Below are 22,619 nucleotides of genomic sequence, written 5' to 3' on the forward strand. Positions count from 1 at the left end.
AAGTTTTACACATTATAGTGTCATTCAGCATATTACCTATTGCCCATGTGTGGCAAAACAATGTATCTACAAAATAATTACAATTTGCCCTTAAACCCGTTAAACATATAGAATAAATGATAATTCTTTTACCTACATTTTTTGGTTCTCCTGTAAAATTTGAATAAAGTCACATAGATTATTCTGCCAGACAAGAGGAATATAGTGATACAGGGTACTCATATAATATAGACAATGATTGAAATAGTCTCTTACCTTTATGTGAAAGAGTATTTGAAGAAGGAAGAACCTTTCCATTATAGGAGATGAGATACACAGAGTGAGGCACAAAGAAGCGAGATCCCTTGAGCATGAAGTCGAAGAGGGGATTAAATATCCTCCAAACGGCAAAAATATGAACTCCTAGGATGGTTGGATGCAGATCCATATATCAAACTGATTCTTGGTTATGATTTAAACTTTTAATACCGGCTCTGACGTCCCAAAAACAATCCTTCTATTTAGCTTGATCAACAGTGGGTTTGGTCCAACAATTTGATAAGGAACGCACGCTGCCCTCTATATGTTATTGACATACCTTGTATTTCAAGTTACCTTGGTATATCTAAATTTTTATGAAATAAACATTACTTTTATCAAATTTTGGACAGTAAATATGTATTCACCAATATTGATGATGTTGGGTATTAAATGTGTATAAAATAATATCTTATTTCACAAACTAGTAATATATATTTCTCATAAATTGAAAAAAAGGAATTAATAAGTTTATAAAATTAATCAAACCTTGATTTAAAATTGTAAAATATACAAATAATTCATAGAACTAACGTAATTAAAAAACAAAAAGTTGGAAATAATTTCACTAGTTGCTTAAGGAGCATGCTGAGAAGTTCTAACAATAAACTACCTGACACAGAATTACATACATTATATAAAATTTCATCGGACGAAGGTTAAAAACATTTCTGTTGTATATATATATTTTTTATTGTCAAAAAATACCAAAATGCCTATACTTAACACATGGCCTGAAAAGTCCTGGGCTTAACAGAGAAAACGAATTTTCTTTTTTTGATAAAAAATTGTTTTTTTAAAACTTATTATTATAATTCATTTACTTTTATTCGTTTTACGAAGAAGTCCCCATATACACTTGAAGCCATTTCTTAGGTTGAACAGTATTTTTCCTAATTAAAAAGCAGTGTAAAATGAACAAAATCAGAAATTGTTTTTGGTCCATTGCTTTGGAAATAATAAAAGTTCCGTCACACTTAGCACAATAACTTACAAACTAAAGAAAATAATACATAAAATTTTGACATTTGTCAAGTGAAGCTTGATACTAATGGAAAATGAGGCGAATTGTACAAAAATAGCACCTTCAATGTGTGAAGCACGGGACTTTTTAGCCAATGTGTTATATTGGAAACAGAATTGATGTACAAATGTTGGTATCGTGACAACACTAACCCAGTATAATGTCAATGAGTCATGGTACGAACTCGACAAAAGTGTCCTTCTTTTCTGCGTATAAATGTCAATTATTCTTCGAAACGGACCGTCGCAATAGTATTCCGTGATTCCTTCCAAATGCTTTGAAACCTAGATATTAGAGTTTGAGCATTTGTGATTGGATGAGAAGGGGATGAAGGATATATTCTAAAGATATTTTACAAGTCCCAGCATGATCCTATGTCGAATGATGAAGATTGTTGTAGGATTCAATCCAGAGCTAAACCTGAAGCAAGGGAGAGTAAGTGATCCTGGAGAAGGGAGTGAGAAGTCCCAGCAAACTTGTTTAATGTTAACATGATTTGAATTGTGAAAAGAGGATGGGAAGATGATGAAATTGATGATGGTCGATGGATATAAACAAAAAGAAGAGTAATGACGGGATTTACTTCTATTTCCCAAGGTATAAATAATATCCACACATCGGGATTCTATCCCTACTCACTATTAAAGATTTATTATGACGTCATTTCTAATCCATAAACACCATAACTCATTCATATCCGTCATCCATCCGACACTAGTCATCACTCCTCTCCAGTACCAACTACCCACTGTCGAGCCCTACCACTACAGCCCTACACAAAAACTACTAACTACATTAACCGTATGACGTCACTAACTTTTCCTCTTCAAAGTGGGAATGAAATTACCTAGCACCAACACAGGCCAGAAATCAGCAATATTGTTCCTGCAAAAATTTTGGTTCTTCTTGGTTGTAATTGACTTTTCGATGTTTTAGGTAGTCCGAATGGAGATGCCATCTGTCTCTGCAGGCTTTTCAACCAGTGCAGGCATTGTAATAAAATTTTTATGAAAGCTTTGAGTCCCCCACTCTGTATTATGTGAATCAATTTTAATTTGAAGTTAGACGGGTAAAATTTTTTCATAAGGAAGAGTTTCGGTTAGTGTACAGGGTGGTCCAGATAAATTGCGAAAATATTTAAAGGATTATAAGGAACCATTTTTTATTTTTTTTTACTATTGAATTTGTCTTTAAGGCATTCATGTATTTATAAAGAGGTCCGCTTCTTTTGATAACCTCGTCCACAAGGCTTAAGCAGGCCTGGGTAACCACGTGCCATTGTACAGGAAATGAACTTCTTGAGGACAAAATAATTATAATTGGCAAATGTATGATGTTCGACCCTCCCCTGATGTTTAAAACGCAAAGTTCTAGGTCCGGGTTGTTTGCAGGTCCAAAAATATTTTGCTCTATAAGTGATAACATTTTGTGCAGTAGACAGCCTGAATTTTTGGGCCGTTTGGGCATGTGCACTATCTTGTTGGGAGGTGTAATTTCTTCCTGGGACTACTCCATCTATCCAGGGAATGACAATCTCCTCAAGCACGTTAACTACATGTCTATTCATTTTACCGCCCTTCTGGAAGATGACTGGAGATGACAAACAGATTCAGGGTTCTGGCTGGATTCTTAGTCTTCATGGTCTGTTCCCTCTCTAGCTGTCAACATTTTTTTTTACTAACAACACACTTGGCTATTCGAAACTAAAGGAATTTTTATCAGATAACTTTCAGCCCTTTAATTTTTCAATAGAAGCTCAGATATAAGCGATTGAAATTGTTCCCATTTATCTGAACCACCCTATACACTGACGCCTATTTAGTATATCGACCAATGACCCATTGCATCATAATCAATACAATTCGGTGGCTTTGATTCAGATCTTCTTTGGTTTAATGAAAGGTACATTTGCATACTATCATAATTTCATCCATACTTAGATTCTTTGAGATTAAACTGTATGAAAATTATTCGTCAAACCTCAATTTCCATATACAATTTATTTTATCATCAGTGGGGATTGTATTGTTTTCATAAAATGTATTCTTAATAAAATTTTCGTAGAACTCTTTCAACTCATTTGATCAGTTATTTTTTCGTATCATGTTTCTTCCTCCAGATAGCAATTAATTCCCTAGCATTTTTCTAGAGCCATGTCAAAATAAATCCATAGAAACTTTTTTAACTCAGGCACATTGTGTTTGAGATTTTGTACAAACTTTTCTATAGAATACTTATTCTTCACAACAAAAATATTTACAAGCATGTTAGTTATCTTTGTTACAAATTGTTGGAAAAAAATCATATTGATAAAACTCGTCATTTGGTTCTAGCTTTACTTATAAAGGAATGAATTCATTATCTTGTGAAAGTAGAATTAGGTTACAAGACAAAAAATTGTGTGTTTCCTTCTTATATAAATAACTCTTGTCATAGGTTTTAGGACACTCTGTCTTACGATATTAGGCACTCGAAGCATCTTCATCATTGTTAGCATGATTTAAAATATATATTTCATAGAGGGTGAATTATTCAATTTACTTAAATATATCCTATAAATTGTTTCACATTTCCTTCAAAACATAATTATTTGAAAAAAATTAAATTCATTAATAGATCACTAAAATTTGAGAGGATAATAGTTCAATCCAGTCGTTCTTTATTGTTAATAATTGAAACAAACTCTGACTTCATGCAAATACAGTATGGCTACATAACGACCGAAATTTCGGCATTCATATAAAAGATTAGGTAACAAATAAAATAATACATTTTTTTCATTTTTAGTCAGTTGTCGAATTGGGAAAATACGATCACTTATCAAATAGTGGTTTGCTAATTAGAAATTTTCGAAATTCTTTGAACAAAAATAACTCCAGAATAAATTATAATGGAATACCTATAATTAAGGGCATCTAATTTCTCGTCATACAGTAATTTCAAATTACTAATTTTTTCATACTAAGTAATAGGAATCAACTTTGGAACAGTTTTCTGAAGTTTAATTTTTTTAGTATGAATTAAAATGGATTCGATCGTTTTTACGTCCAAAAATCATATCTTTGCTTAAATTTACAAATAACAGCTTAAATAAGAAAAAATGTCAATTATACCAACGTTTGAAAAGGGCTCCCTAATGTCTACCACCATTTTGAAAATCTTAAATTTTTTAATTAAGCGTAATTTCTTTATTTCGTTTATGTAAGATTTTTTTTTTCATTCTGAAGTAAAATGGTTACTTTAAGGAATTGTTTGAGGGCTAGTAAATTTAAATTGTTAAATCTATTTAAAATGTTGAACATTGTTTCATATACTTTTAATGTCGTAAGTTAATTATTGATTAACAAGTTAATTCATTTGGTATTCATTTTTTTAAAGAGTAGAAGAATATGTAAAAGTTTTATTTTACAATAAACAACATATTTTATCATCACTAAGACTGTTTAAAATATACTTCCTTCAAATATTTTTCATTATTGACTTGTCGTGATTTCCTCGTCGTACATCAGCTTATGTTAATTTTAGCTCTGAAGAAGCCAAATGAAAAATTATTTACATCCATATTGAGACTTATGTTCCAGGTTTGGATATTGAACGGAAAAATGAACGGCGTTCACGCTTTCTGTTCATTTTTGAACAAATTAACAATGAACGGGGAAAAAAAAATTAACGATGAACAGAAAAACAATTAACGGCGTTCCTTTGGTCGTTTATTTTTTTTTGTTTCTAAAGTTTACTACTTTTTTTCCCTTCATTATGGATATAATTATTATTGTCTGTAAATGTCCCAAAAATAAAATTAATTGATATTAAAAATTATGAACATGATTTTGTGTGTACATTGATTACTTTCTATGAAATATCTTATATCTCAAATCACTTGACTATGAAATAGTCGTAAAGGAAATAGATATTCTGGGCTAACCAAGAGTAAGAGTTCAATTTTCTACATACGCATTCATTTCTTATTCTTATTGCTAAATATTTTATTAAAATTTGAATATAATTTAAGACAAGAAGGTCAATGTTGTGTAAAGTCAAACAAATTAAGGGGGATACTGATAAATAATATGTAAGGTAGCATTTTTTTGTGTCCTGAAGTGATTTATCTCAGATTATGCACATTCAGTGCTTTGCTGTTAGGACCAATGAGGGCGTAATGAATAAAGTTTCAAAATTCTTTATAATGTTATAAAATATTTTTGGTTCCTCTACTTCCAATCTGCCTCTGAAGTCTGAACTAAAGATTATTCTATTTAACGTTATGAGATATCAACTCTGGACGTAACCAATCACTTCCATAATTCCACTAAAAATTAATTATTTGTTACAGCTTCCAATTTATATTACTAATGATTTAATGAAATTATAATAAGAAGTTTCTTTAGAGAATCATAAGCATAAGGCAAATCAACATTTTATTTCCAAAAATTCCTTAATTTTAAAAGAACCGTTAATCGTTGGTTGGCTGATTTAATTGGACTTAATTTTGCAATTTATAATGATTTAGGATCAGTAGTAGCTTATACCGGTAATTTTTCTTTCTATAAACACAATTACAGAGCCAAATCAGTTAATAAGTCTCCCCTTTAGTAATTATAATTACAGATGTGCCCTCTTATCAGGGAGATTAATACAATTTCAGGAAACATACCATATAAGTTGATACTATTAAGTATTACTCATTATGAACAGGGCCCTCAACCAACAAAATGCAACTACATATATTTTTAGGGAAGCCCTATTACAAGGGTTCCATCTTTAATTTTATCACTATCTATATTAAAACCAAGCAAAGTTTGTCCTTCTCATTGCATTTGAAGGAATCATTTTTGACAAACATGTGTAGCTAAAGCTTAGAACTTCATATTTAAAAATAAAAAAAAGATAAGTACCTGTGTGGTGCTTCAATATAAAAAGAATCTGGAACAAAAATAAAGAAAAGGGGAAAATCCCAAATATGTATTTAAATCAAATATGAATACAGCCCAATATTTCAAATAAATATTCGAAAGAATTAAAGGTTCTGTATTCCAATTTGTGGGATGAACTAAGATGCCTCATAATTTTTGCTATGGTTATACTTTATTTGATTTAAGATATATATTGGTCTTGATATGATCTTTCAAATAAAATCCATCAATTTTATTGTGACAATAAACTTTTGCTACTTTAAGTCTAATTAGTGACACACCCAAAGGGTTATCAATAATAATTTTTGATTAAAATTGACAATAATTTGCCAAAAAATACAGATGTAGTCTACTCTCAGTTTTGAGAATATTCATTCTAGCTTGCATTTAATTTGGCGGGTCAAATATTATATATATTAAAAAAATGAATGTGACTTAAGCGCCAAGCATGTTATTTTAAAACAAAGTTCGTGTACGCCTAATAAGTAATCATTCTGACCAATGGAGGGTACTCCCTCTAGTAAATTTATATTTACAAGCTCTGACTTTACAGGATTTGTTGCCATGTAGTCGTGGGAATATTCAGTTTTATCGATCCCACCAAAAACTTTCATATTTACTTTTTTGTAAATAAGCGCGCTTTTTATTCATTAAAATAAAATAAAGTACTTCTTATTCATTATGTGTATTAAAATAGTCAAAGATGACATCATTGATATATAATTTAATTATCCACATCCCAGTACTATAAATCCTTCATTTAAAATTATTTATCTCATTATCTTGTACAAAATCTTTACTTTTACACATTTTTAATATCTAAAAACTCAAAAAAATAACTTTTATATACTAGTGTTGGGTTTCGATCTGGGAATCCTAAGCCGGACTGAAACCGTTATGATTTTTAGAGGACTGAACTAATTTGATAATTCAAAGAAGTTGGGTCTTAACTGGTCTCAAAGAAAAATTCGGTCTCGATCGATCTAACAAAAAAATCAGTATTATAGAACTAAATAATTTTCTTAGTAGAAATTTAAAAGAAGTTTCTTTTTTTGTCAGAACTACAATGAAATTAGATGATCATAAGAAGGAGCAATTATAGCACCAAGGAACCAATAAGTTGATAAAATCATTGAAGATATTTTCTATGAAATGTCCTACAGAAAATATCGATCAGTTGACCAGATAATAGATGCAAATGACACAACATACTATCCAACCGAGATTCTTAATTCTACGTAGCTACATAGAATGCTTCTAAATAAGTTGTCATTAAAATTTGTTGTTATAATAATTTTGTTAAGAAGTGTAGATGCTTACAAACTTCGTAATGATACAAGATTGATTTTTAAAAAGATGATGTCGAATCTTTTATAAGCAACCATAATTATGGTCAACTTAGCTGGATACATTTTTTTATCCATACCTTCACCGTGTCAAACCAATTTATTAAAACTTTAATGAAACTTAAGTTTCCTGTGCTTTGAGTTTTTTTTATTTTTTATTCATTTAGAAAAGTTGCATCATACGGATATAACTTTTTTAGATGTTTTAAGTTTTGTTACTAGCATTAATAAGGTCCATTTATAAAAGCTCCGAATTTTCTGGATTTGATGCTATGTAGTCGTGGGAACATTCAACTTTATCGTCCCCACAAAAATGTCTTCTTCCATTTTATTTCGAAGTTAAAAATGAACGAATGAACGACAAACGAAAGACTTTTCAAAAAATGAACGAATGAACGAAAGGAATAAGGGTCAACAGGTACAAGCCTGTTATGTTTACATAACCGATATTTAATGAATTTTGAATCATTCTTTAATACTTAGAGAACCAATACTTAGATACTTGCCTTCTTCTATTTACTGTAAATAATAATATCCCTTATGTAATGACTAATGTATTCGAACCAGAGACTAAATAAGTAGTATTAATAAATATATGATTGAAAAAAAGTAAAAAAACACGACAGCCATTCGAATGGAGGAAGTGCTAATCACTTAATAATCCGTTATCAATGATCATTAGACTTTAGACATGAAGGATGATTCATATTGGAAGAGACTCATGGCGGGACGAACACGCATAACATCAGATTAGTCATCTTCGTTATGAGCTAGGATGTGTCAGTAGAAAAGGTAGTTGAATGTGGTGAGGCAAATCACTGAGAGGATTCGAGAAGGCACTTAAAGGTCGCATCGTAGGAGAGCACGAATAAATTAGAGATGTAAGGGAGAAAAAATGTACTGCTCAGTACATTTGGAGCAACCTAGAATTGAAATAGATAGATGAGAAAGATGTTCTTTATCTCTTCATTAATCTTCTTTCTTATTTGAAGAGTAGGAAGTAGGTTGCACTACGTAGTCACTCAAGGGACTTCAATTACCAGAGTTATATGTCTAGAGATGGGAATTCATACCTACAATTGAATCTCAAGACAAAATATGAGAACCTTAACAAGTGAATTTTAAATTTACAGAAAATAATGAAATTTCAAAATATGTAACTTCGTTTGTAATAGTAGACTTCAGTGACATTTATCAAACAACTTAATATGGTATTCATGAATTCTAATTCAGAATGAAAATCCAACTTCCCACATTATTAATGTGTATAACTAATATTAGTATATTCCTTTGTCAATGTTTAATTCCATTGATTAATTTATTTGTTTAAATAAATGTAAATATATATTTAAACACTACTGAAACGGCTCTAAAAAAATTATTCGACACTTAATGTAATTTTCTAATATGATTAATTATGGTAAATACGGATTGGGAATGTTCCAGTCCCTAAAACATATCAGGCTCATTATATTTCTCTAAAGGTTATTACATTTTTAATTGTCCAAATTCTATACCTACAATCCTGCTTAGAAATAGTACCAATAAATCTTGATAATATTCAAAAAACTATTTTCTAAATATTTGGATATAATGTCACATGCCTTTATAAATAATCAATTAATAAATGTAATTAAAAGACACATTTAATTTTAGATTTGATCCAAATTATTTGTACTAACATTTTGTTTTATTTAATAATTAATTATTTACATACATATATACCTATAAGATAATAATAAATATTTAAAAAGAATATAAATTTTTCATGGGGATTATATTGTTCTATTACTTCTTGCAATCTTAGATTACGAGTTTTGTTAATACTTTTCATTGGTACAATATTTCCACTTGAAAACTATTACAGCTTTTTACATTGCACATAACATAATTAATGTTTTCGCAGATAATGATGTTTTTAGATACTTCATAGTAGTAAACAGTCTATTGTACATAGCTTCATCCTTATTTAGGAGTAAGATAAATAATATTGCCACCTATACATATCCAAAATTATGTGCAATGTGAAAAGCTGGTAATAGTTTTCAAGTGGAAATATTTTTACTTACAAGCTCCGTCATAGAACGAATTAAACTCGTATATCAAGATATTACTTTATATTATTTTATCTCTCAGATACTATAATTCTATTGGTTAAATCTTTATAATAGCATCAGAATCAATCCCAGTTTGATATCCTTCTTCCTATTCGTAACTATTCATTGATGTAAGAAAAACAAACAAATGTGACGTCATCTTATACTCCTTATATCACCCACCCTTTACTTTATCATTTGTGCGTCATGACGTCTCAATTGAATGATACTAGAGCAAGGTTCGGGGATAAGAAAATGGCTGGACATGTGTAAATTTATTTTATTATATAAATATCTCTCTTTCTATTTCAGGTGACATCATAGGGACGAGTCTTAATACTACATAAATTTAAAAAGTAAAAATTTAAATAAATGTTATCATTATCATAGAAGTGGTTATTTGATATTTTTAAGCGATATTTTACTAAATATATTCCCAAAAGTTAGTTTGTAAATTTCCCAAATTATTAAGACATAGACATAACACATGTTAATAAATAATATGTTATAATATTTTTGATTTTTCATATATTTAATTAAATTAGGCAAATAAAACTGAAAGAGTAGTGTTGTGGCTATTTTTAAAACCCAGGAGGCGTTTCATACCACCGATTCCCAAAATACCTTGGAAAAGGGAAGGCTTAGATTTTGGCTTGTCGAAGAAAAGACGAATTAAATACTAATGAAGCCAGAGTTTAAGGTCATCATTTTGATTCTTAGTATTTGATAAATTATGAAATTTATGAACTTTCTTTTAGCATTATATTTATTAAAATATCGCTTAAGAAATATCGAGTAACCACTTCTATGGTAAAAATATCTTTTATTTAAATTTTTACTTTTTAAATTTATGTAGTATTAATAAATAATAAAATCGTCCCGATGACGTCAACTGAAATAGAAAGACAGAGACATTTATTTTATAAATCTGCTGTGCTTACCCACCCATTTTCGTATTGCCTAACCTTCTAACATTGTCTCTATGTACTTCTTTCTGTAGGATCTACTCTTATTCGATATAAATAATTTCGTGAAATTTGTTTGGAGGAGCAATAATAACATTGTTAATCAAATTCTAGTGTTTGGGATTGACACACTAATAATTAATTATATACTTTTAGAACACCTTATAAATAGTCATTAAGTAAATTCATAACAAATATAATTTATAAAATTCATAAGATAACCCAATCATTCAGCGTAATTCTTTCTAACTTCAATATAAACGAAACGAATTATACTAAAATTGAGTGTTGAATATGAAAAAGTTAGCTAAAAAATTCATTTTGTATAAGGGTACAAATATGTTTATAGGAAAACTTTTCATTTTTCATTACGCAATCCATCTTTCTTTTTTAATTGGGGATTGTTCTTTCGGAACTTTAACCAATCGAAAAAACACAGAACCTATACAGATATGTCTACATACTGAAGGTTTTATTCGCAGCTTTATTTATTTACAAATTATTTATCAATAAAAAATATGTAAATAATTAGTCTTGTAATATTTAAAAAGCATGCATATCGTAATAATGACAATTTGAAGTATGTTAGGGGGGAGAGTAGCTTCACTGACATGACGTTTCATTAGATTAGCTGCATGTATCTATGAGATAAGAGAAATCCCACTCCGTGTCTAGCAATTATATAGGCATAAAATAAAACTTAGTCGATCTTTTATTCTAATCTGAATCCAACAAGGACTTACTCTTAGCCTTGACCCTAACCCGAAGTCTCTCTAGAAATTAATTGCAAGCTGTACGGACCATGTCCATGGGGATGAAGCCCCAAGCAGCCATCAGTTTGACCTTCATTTCGTCCAAATTCTTCATTGGAGTATAACAGGATCTGCTCTCAAGAATGGACCACATGAAGTAATCCATGACGTTAATGTAGAAGCTGGAGGGGGACCAGACTGTCTTGTCCCAGAAGCTACTCAAATTGCCCTCACACCACCGTTGCGTCTTTTTGGATGTGTGGGAGGGGACACCATCCTGTTAGAAGGTGTAAGGTTCATTCTGGGAGTGCTGCTGGGCCCAGGGAACAAAAACTTTCCTTAGGATGGTGCTGATGTATTCCTTGGTATTGATCTTCACACTATTGACTCCATGGTCACTCAGCTCAACTATAGAAATTATGATTATGCCGATAATGTTGACATGATATAATGTACGAATGTAATTAGTAACAATTTTGTTTTACTATTTATATCTCCTCCATACATTAAATATTTTTAGATACCATATATTTTATGGCTTCTTATAATGTTGCATTGAAACAAAAATAAATACATTATTTTAGTAGTGATTTTTATTTCAAGGGATCAAGACTTTTAAGCAAAAATGATATTGAGATAACTTTTTTGAAAGTTTTATAAAAATATTAGAAAAAATATTTTGGGCTTGGCCACTAAAATTACCAATATTAGGACTTAAAAAATATATGTATTGTTTATTGAGAAATTATTACTAAAGAGATAACAAAATTAAATACATTTATAGGTTATAAAATTATACCTATAAAATAATAGCAGGTGGAAACTTGAAATTTACACGTTTTATCTGCTAACATAACTGCTTCATATCTACATTAATAAAAGTAAATTTGTCTGCATGTATGAATGAATAACAATGTACCATTTTGCCTTACTGTTGATGTGTATACAGGGTCCACTATTTATAGTGCACTCTGACGCAAGTGAAGTAAATATTTTTCATTTAGGAAATAATGAAGTCGTATTAATGAAATATTGCAGGTGTGTGAATGTATAAAAGAGTACTGCTTCTGATTGTTTTTTTTTAATTGGTCTTGTATATGTAGGTATATCAAAATTATAAATGGGATTTTTTAAAGAAAGCAAGGAAAAGGCGGGAGCAAGACATATAGTGTTACTGAATTAAGACCCTTGTTAATATAAGCTGCATGTTAGGTCTATGATTTGGGGGAGAGAGAGAAAACGAATTACTGTTATAAAAAGGATAATTTTCTACATTTAAATATCATTGCTATATATTTATTCAATTCTGCTACCATTAACTTTGACTATGGCAGTAATCCTCTTTCAGATAGCGAAGCAAGTCTTACGTATGAACTCCGGACTCATTTTAATTCAAGCTATATTTATTTCTCCCTTCATGGCTACCATAATCCCACGTCATTCCTTTCATATATTTATCTCAACATGTAGCCAAAATGAATGATTTCGCATCTGGGAAGTAGGATTGCTATTTTTTTTTCTTCCTGCAATTGATTTCAATTCTCCAAGAATGGGTGAATAAAGGTGGATTCATAGAATTGCTTAAACACATAATTTTCTCTTTTTATTATCATTATTGGCCTTGACTTCATAATTTATTTTGGAAAATTTTGAACTTACTACATAAGGATAATGTAATGTCAAAAGGGAAGAAGATATGCGTGCTTACTGAGTGTGTACTCACTTTAGTGAATCCACCTTTATTTTGGATGTGTGCAGCAGGAAGATTAATTTACCTTTAGGAAAAGGACTTCAATGTAGTCATTAGCATTCAGCCTGTATCCCCCTAGAATCCAATAAGGGTGCCACAATCCCATTTGATGCAAAAAAGTCCAAAACCATTTTTGTGGCAGTGACGATCCTCTCATCATCATTTATCTCCCCACAACTAATAAAATGGTAATTACAATGGTTATAAACTGGGTTGTCATCAAGTGTTTTTGCATCTGCTGTTGGAGATTTTGAAATCATTGCAAGTCCTTTACATCGTTGGAGATGGGGTTGGTTCATGCTCCAACATTACCAAGAACTAAACATTATTGTTTCCAACTGTTTTATTAGCTGGAGTGTGAGAAACTTAAAATATTCTAAGTTTTATTTCGCGTGGACTTGGTTGAGCTTCTCTTAATGTAGTTTTTAGCTTAGTTATAGATCTCCTACAACAGCCATCATTCTTTTCTAACTTGACGTCACATTTTAACTTATTTTTTCACGTACTATACAGTCTTCCCAGAGACATTTTATAAGCATTGAAATGTCACTTGAAGTTTGACCTGCGCGAACTAATATTGAGACCTTTAGACTTGTTTCCCGCTCTGCTCTTTAATAGGACTGATATTTCATAGATAAGTTCGTCACTTAAATTCACTAGAATTCTGAATTATTTGCATGTTTTAAGCTTCTACCTGCTATAGGAAGTAATATTATTGGCATACGTCAGGTTGTAAATCGTAAGCAAAAAAACTGAAAACCAACATGGAAACACAGAGAATTTCAATAATGTTTTGAGGGAGAGCAGGTTCACTTTCATAACGTTTTATTAAAATATCTACAAGCTGATATGAATGGATGGAGATCCTACTCCGTATCAAGCAAAGATAGACGGGGATTTCTGTTATTAAATTATACTCTGAGTCCAATAAGGACTTACCTTGATAACTCCTCGTCAGCTTCCTATTTTTCATGAGGATACACTTTTAGTTATACTTTATTCTTGCGATTAGATATTTTCTCCTCAAAAATAAAGAAATAATGATAACAGCTTAACAATAAAAAGATACTGTTCAGGCTGTCGAGAAAAAAAAAATTCTATTCTAAAAATGACATAATTTACAAGCATAAGTATAAGTTGGATTTTTGTAAGAGTACGATTAGAAGGCGGCGCCATACTTGTTGCATTACTGAATTAAGACCCGTGTTAATCTCAGCTACCTGTAAAATGATTTTGGAAGGAGAAAATGAATTTATCTTTTAAAAAGAGAACCTTCTACATTAAAAATAGCATCAATGAAGCGAAAATATTATAGTTCTATTTAAATTTATGTATTTCTAGTTCATTTTGCATTTTCAAAACGATTTACTCCAAAGATAATATAGAATGCTTACTTCAGAGTGAGAAGTAACACCACGCCAACATATTACATAATAAACAAAGAAGAAAGGGAAAATGCAACAAACGTTTTTCATTTGCTAATCGCTAATTAGTTTTTTCTTTATGCATATACCTTCTTTAGTCACAGACTCAAAGTAAAAAGTCATATAGAGAGGTCGACAAGTTATATTTGATGGCAATGTGGCAATATTAGGAAGATCTGTTTTGGTATATGCAGATCAGGCAGAAGAATTTGGACTCCTTAACGGTAACCCTACTTATTAGATGTTATACATCAGCTGAGTTAATTCAATGGATTTAATGAATAGTCAAAAGAATACCGTAAAAGAAAAACCAACATTAAGTTCCTTTTCGGATGATTAACTATTTAATACAATGACAAACTTCTCTTTTCCAACTCCTCTCTTTCTCCGTAATTTTTCTATTCATCCATGTTTGTTAACAGCTGAAGTTTGGATCAAAATATTTACCAATTTATCACCTATGATTTTTTTTCTTTAAAAACAAATAAGGAAAAAATAAGAGCCTAGTATTTTGAAAAGTTTAAAAACTTTTTTCAACAGAGATTTAATTATCACAATATACTAATATTTATTTGGAACGAACAAACTTTTGATTTGATTAATTTTTTTTCTAATGAAGTGCTATACAACGTATAAAAATAAATTTTTAAAGTTTTATTTTAAGAATAAACAAGTAGATCACAAATAAAAATAAAACGTTGAAAAAGAATTAAACTACAAAAAAAGGCTTCTTTTCATTTTTTCTCGTTCGGTTATTTGACAATATACTATTCTAAGTTTTGATTCAATTAAGATAAATATATTATCAAAATTTATTGGGGAATTCTAAATAAATATTTCTTATGTTTATTATTAGTCATTCAATTTTTGATTAATAATTTCAATATATTTCAAATAAAATACTCTGCTCAGAAAGTTATTGATATATCATTGGCCCAGCAAGAAAACATAACAATTTAAAAAACATGAGAAATGTTTGTAATAACTTTTTTAGTGTGATCATAAATAAAGATTCTGATTCTACAAAAAAAAAAATTGCCAAAATTCAATATTTATTCATTTGAGGATTTGCTCGGGAGTTATCATTGTAAGTTTTATTAGACACGGGGTATAATTGAGAATAATTCCACCCTATTTCATTGCTATATGGAGTTGGATTTGTGTGTATTTCCTTCTTTGTCACGGTTGCTTCCAGCTGATTTAATTAAACTCTTGACAACTTTGCTGTTCTCTTTCCAAACATTATTTTATTTGTCAGAGTAACCATCTTAATTTGCTGTTTCTTTGATTTTTACATAGCGGTAGGATATGTTTCATGCATAATAAAATATGGTATGAATAAAAGTGTATCAAACTATGTAATAATACTAATATATATGATTTATTATGTATCACTGGCTAATCCATTCAGTACAAAACCATACTATTTGGTATTAAAATTCATCTATATTGTAGTGTTGTATTCCTTCAGCGCAACCCCATTCTATCCGACTTTAGTGCATTATTGAGATTTCGTCATTTCAGTAGACAATCGTAATTAATTTATTTTACTTATCTAATCATACCTCCATAGTATTACATCTTTATTGGCTTATTCACTAATGTCTCAGAAATGGAGAGATATCGAAGTAGGAAATTTTTTGTTGACTTAGCATACTGGGATAGTATCAGCAAGTAATTTAGAGAGCACAATGATATCTTGTTTAATAATGAAAAACCATTTTACATAACTTTTATTAATCGTACTTTTAATTTGAGGATTGTTTAAAGGGTAAAAAATGACTCCCAACAATAATAGCCCCGAATTACTACAAGATCTAGAATTGAACATTATTATCCAAAGGAGATATTATGGAATTACTATATTTAATACTTTTTTATTAAATAATGTAACGTATTATCTAAATTTTCTATAATCAAGCAGTACTGTTCAGATATTCCCAAAGAATTAATACCCATAACCTTCTGTATTACAAGAATGGAGATGCCAGGCTTAAGATAGAAGTTCTGATTTTCAAGTTTATTAAGTGAGGGAAATTGTGACTCTACTACACTAACTATTAAATGCATTACTCTGCAATACAATGTATTAGCCTTTAAGTGTAAAGTTCCTGAGATTAATACTACATATTAAAACATTACTTTTTCTATACATGCATGTATATCCATGATAATATATATTTTACAGGAATGAAATTTAAGCAAAATTGTTCTTCATAACTATGGAGAAATGGACAGTTTAATAATACTGAAAGTTTATAAAATCCTTTCTTTATGAAAAGTTTTCTTTCAGAAGTTTAATAAAAAGTATTGAACCATACTCATTAATATAGGAATGGGAGATTGACATACTATTTAATTTAATATGAAAGTAAAATATAACTAAAGGAATATGATAAAATTTGATATTCGAAATAAGCGTTCTTTTATCAAATCGAGTTATGATCACAAATTACTTTTGAAGCACTTTAGTCGGATTTTTAATATATGAAATTTTTCCCTTGACGATTCAAAGCTCCATTTCCATCTCCAATTACATCAATGAGGATCTTTTAGGTATATATTAACCAATTTCAAACATTTAAAAATTATAAAGTATTATTTCCTTCTATTCAATGAAAAATAATTATTTATTTATTTTATCATGCTTGCAAGGTGATAATATGGCGGTTGTGTACCTTTTGCCTATCCAAATGCCGAAATATTAATAGATTAACTTAGAAATTGTTCATACAATCGGACATGAGCGTTGTTTACTTGTATTACTTTGTTCAAAAAATAATACAACTCCCTGTGTGATTATATAATTTAATATATTTATTACTAATGAAAGCATCTGGTATTTCCAGAGGTTATTATGTGTCGAAAAACAGACAAACATTACTTTTAATAATATAAGATACAAGCTAAGGATTAACCGGCGTTGCTCGGGCTAAGGAAGGAGAGGGAAATCACATTGAAAATGGTCAAATTAATTGAGAAAATTAAAAAAATATTCAGAAAATACTTCTATAAAATACATAAAGAATACAATTATTATATGAACGTTTCGTTGTTGTCCAAAAATATCCTGATAATTTTAATTCTAATTATCTAGGATTCTTCACACTATATTAATAAAAATAATTTTATTATTGCCTCTTCTAACCCTTAGTAGTATTACTAATACTGGGTGGCAATTGGTTTATGGAATTGCAATATAGACAAGTTTTTAAAATTTTAAACAATGAAGAAATTATACGTTTTCAAACATTCTCCAAGGGTTTTAATCGGATGGCCATCTGACGCTTAATTATATGATGGACAAGTCGGAGACAATGCCATTTTAAACTATTATTTTCAATATTAAACTATTCTAAAAATTCTTTCGGATTATCCCTTTGATATATTTTACTTTAATGTAAATTGTTTTTATTTTAATTTACATATATATGTCTACACTTTTTAAATTTTCATATATGAATGTAAATATTTGTACTAGAACAGAATATACAAAAGGAAGCAGAGAGCAAATATCTATTGGAAACATGGTTCACAAGGGATCCTTATTGAGGGAACCAAAAAATGATTAAGAGACCAAGATAAGTCCCCGCCCGAAAAGGACAAAAAATTCCAAAACAGAAACCCCTCTAGCAGGCATGGGGTGGCCCATTCCCAACAGAACAGAGGGCCGTGTTTCTGCAAGTTTCAAGTTCTTTATTTAATATATGAATATTAACAAATAATAATGAGTTATAAACTTGAAATAACACACCAATATATGTTGTATCTAAAAAATTGTTTAGATGATAGTAGGAAAAAACTTTTTTGCACTAATTTAAAAAAAAAAAAGTTGATAGCATTTATTGGAATTGTAAAAGAAACACAAACCTACCAATATTTTTTTCGTACTTGCAAAAAAAAAAATATCAAGAATTATGTTGTCGAAAAAATAACACTCCGTAACTGATACATTTTTGCACATATTACAAAAACTATGTAATCAAATATTCCGGTAATTGAAAATACTCGGGTGAAAATGCTGCGTCGGCATTTTTTGCGATAAAAGCATCGTCCTGAGGAATGTTTTCATAAAAAACTGAAAATTGACGTTTGATGAAAAAATGGGGGGAAAAAGAGAGAAAAAATTGAAATATTATTCAGAAAATGACAGATATTTTAGTTAAACATCAATTTTTATTTGGCAAATTTATATGCAAACCAATCTACAGACAAATTTCTACAAACTTTATTCCATTTACTAATCCCATATTTCATTTTTTTGCACAAGAAATAACGAAATTGCAATTTTCACCCATTTCTTTTTAGCCCGTAACTTTTTTTGATTTTAAATAAGTTAAAAAAACGTATTTATTCGTATAGTTGTTGTTTGAAACTGCATTCTCTTTTTGATAAATAACATAATCTCCTATCTAGTCTCCGGTGACCGTAAAAACCTCCCCAAAAATTGACACCCCCATCTTAGCCTATCCCAGCTCAAAAGAGGGACCCATGCAAAATTTTATCCTCCTAGGTTCAAAGGTTTGGGAACGTATAAAGGACATCTACACAAACACAATCTCTGTTATATATATACAAATAACTTCCCCTAAAATCATGAGTGATACTCTTTGTTTTTCATTAGCACATTCACACGTAGTTACTCAGTACATTTGTAGATGCTCTTTTCTCAACAGTAAAAGAATAACAGCACGAAATTTTTCTTTAAATGTGACTTGATGAGCCAGATAGTACTTATGTCTAGAGACTTAAGAGAAAATATCTGTAAATATTTGTAAGATTTATATTTGTATTTTTATTACATAAAATATCCTTTATAATAACTGGATCAAAATGACTCGTACAACAATCTTTATAAAAAAGTAATTTTAAGCAAAAATTTAATTATACTAAATAATACTTTTTTACTATCCCTAATGTTGAGGTAATGTTTAGAAATAGTAAAGAATATCAAGTCTGAAAAACATCATTAAGAGGGATTTTCCTAGTTTAAAAATGAAAACGTGTAAGACGAGACGCGGGTTAAAGTGTTTCTTCTTGAATCACTCTTTTGTTTTGGTTCATTTTTATGCTGACAGAAGGAGGTTGTCACAAAGATTTCCAGGGGTATCCACCCATCGATGTGGTGAAGTCATATTTTCTTCTATGTAGAGAAACACTCCCAAAGCATATTGTTCTACCCCATCCTCGGCGGTCGGATCGTATTCTAGGGATTATACTTAGCATTATTCTCCCTCCAAACACTTTTTTATTATATAATGCCTCTTACAGTTAAAATAAACTTATAATAAAAAAATGGACCGTTCTTTTCTTTTTCTATAAAAATCTGCAAGGGTTCAAATACTTATTTTCTCCAATACTTATACTATAAGCCTGTCGTAAGATAAGGATTATACTTATAATTCTATGAAATTGAGAGTAATTTTAATTGCTACTTATGAATACATTGATATTATAAGACGTATCTATTATCATTTAGTAATCGTACATGCAACTAAGTAAAAGGTCTGTTAAAATAATGGACAAATGTACATCGACAAATACGAAATAAAAATCTACTTTTTTATGCAGAAAGTAATATTCAATAAACTAATATTGAAGTCTATCATACCCTAATGAAAAATCTTGCCAATTAATTTTTTCTAGGGAGAGTTATTGTCACTTTATAATCTGTTTTTTCCTCATCTCGTATTAATTTATATAACATTTATAATTTTTCGTATTTATATTTTTGATGCACAAAATTTGTAAAATTAATAAGTGAAATGTTTACACAAAATGTAATTAATATAAGATTTTTAGTATTCAGACAAGTATCTTTAGCATTTTAATTGATATTTATGAGTACAAAATGGATGGAATAGTAAAAAAAGATATAAAATTTAAATGACGTAATTACTATAATTGTTTAACTATTTATCAAGTAATTATTTTTTGGGTATATTTTTTCCACTAAGGGTGTTATAATAGGAATGTTCCCTAACTGAGGATTAAATAGCATAATGGATGTGCAATAATATTTTTAATGTCTAAATACAGTTATATAAAGAGCAGGGCATTTAAGATTAAAAATATGAGGATAATGGTCAAATATATTTTAGAGTTGACAATTTGATTAGAATTAACCAAGTAAATTACCAACAAACACATTTTAAAATTATATCTCTAGCAATTTAATTTAAGAGATCAGTCTAATTCTAGAAGTTTCATTTTAAAGATAAAGTAACTGGAATTTCAATAGAGGAAAAAATGAGTTATATAAAAACTGTTAGCAGTTTTTCATTCTTATAAATGTGCCTAATTACTTGACAAGCAGTAGTATCAAGAAATAATAGTTATCCCGTTACTTGGTCGATACAAGCCCCTTATTACAACAACAGATTATTAAATCAAGACGAACTACTCAAGTTAGACGGACTTACCTCTTTGGAAATGTTCCCCGCAGATCAGTTAAAATTATAATAGTAAGGAGTTTAAGGCATAATCACCCAGAGAATTGATGAAGAAACGGCTACTTCATAGTCACGACCCTCTTGACGACTCTATTACGAATCATGCAAAACGTATTTTAAAGAACCCCTTTACAAACTCGCATCAGAAGCTATTTCGATACCGATTGGCGACAGGCTCTCTCTATACGAATTTCAAACACACCCTGGAAGAAGAAAGAAAGTGTGGTTTCTGTAAAGATAAAGTGGAAACGTCCTCTCACCTTATCGTGTTTTTCCGGAAGTTATCGTAGATACAGGGCATGTTCGAGGACAGGGTTAAGGAAGGCTACGGAGTAACAGTGAAGGAGAGGCACTGGCTTTTCTTGATGTCTCCAGGAGCTGACAAAGACATGAAGATAGAGTCACTCATGAAGGGGTTTCTTTTTAATGATTACAGAAATAAATACTACAGAGTCGAGTTAAACTGTTCAAAAATACCGGAATGGATTAAGGAATAAATGCATGCACGCACACTGCTACGATGATCTTGTCACAAGTATTCATGGTTCTGTTAATTATTATTCAGTGTTCTTCCTCTCTTCTCTTTTTTTTTTCTCCCTCTCTTTTGCATAATAAATAAAAGGATCTGCTATATGTTGAGGGGGAAGGGGGGCAGGAGAAACAATAAAGAAATTATATCTTTCACGCCCCATTTTTTTTTTTTTTTTCAATTATAACTTGTATTTAAATTTCACTCTATGTATGAGTATTGATGAAAAATTTGGGCATTTTTCAACTTTGTATCGAATCTATTTTTTGATTAATATGTTTTTTTTCGATTGGAATATGGAAAATATAATGAACATGATATTTACAATTGACATATATTGCTATCTTTCTGAAAAATAAATAGGTGTTATTCGCACTAAAAGAATAAATAATTAGATATATTAGGAATCGACAAACAGACAAACTTTAATGTAATAATACATGGGCCCACGCCAAATAGATCAAAAAATGGACATTTTTTACGGCACCATCTCCAATTTTTTTTGAAATTTTGCATATAGTTTAATTTACTCAAAAATCTAAAATTTTAGTCTTCGTTGACCTCCATATCAGGAGTTAGAGGCTCCTAAAGCTCAAGCCTCGAGGCCCGCAACCATGTTTTTAAACAACTATTTCTCTTGTGTTTTTAATGATATCTATCTATTTTAAACGTGATTGGATGGATATGTACACTTGATTATTCTATATTTTATATTTAAAATATACCCGTGTATTTTATACGCAATAAAATGTATCTTTGACCTAGAAGTCACAAAGTCAAATTTTTGACCTTAAAAATTTCAAACATATACTTCAATCTTTCTCAAATTTCCATGAAATGGCCGTCTACATAAATTAATTAATTTCAAAAAAGTTTTGAGGCTGCTTTCAAAGTTGGGTTAACGCTAAAAGTGAAATACTAAGAATGGGATGTACTAAACTTGGGTACAATATTAGAAAAGATAACTAATGTAGAACTGTGGGAAGACAAATTTACACTCATTTATATATTTTTTTGAAATCCAAGTTATATAGATTTAGTAAACTACAATGGCCTAAAGTGTTTGTTAAT

General features: G+C 29.8%; 1 protein-coding gene across 1 annotated transcript in view; it reads right to left on the reverse strand.

The window, feature by feature from the left end:
• Nucleotides 1-21,600, reverse strand: part of LOC121127670 (uncharacterized) — a 103,858-nt gene extending 82,258 nt beyond the window's left edge. Inside the window, exons 1-2 of the mRNA XM_071892649.1 lie at nucleotides 21,280-21,600; nucleotides 20,990-21,222 (exon numbers count right to left, since the gene is read on the reverse strand). The gene's annotated coding sequence lies outside the window, so the exon portion shown is untranslated. The remainder of the gene's footprint in view (nucleotides 1-20,989; nucleotides 21,223-21,279) is intronic.
• Between the last annotated feature and the right edge of the window lie 1,019 nt (nucleotides 21,601-22,619).

This window comes from Lepeophtheirus salmonis, chromosome 13 (assembly GCF_016086655.4).
Source record: "Lepeophtheirus salmonis chromosome 13, UVic_Lsal_1.4, whole genome shotgun sequence".
NCBI lineage: Eukaryota > Metazoa > Arthropoda > Copepoda > Siphonostomatoida > Caligidae > Lepeophtheirus > Lepeophtheirus salmonis.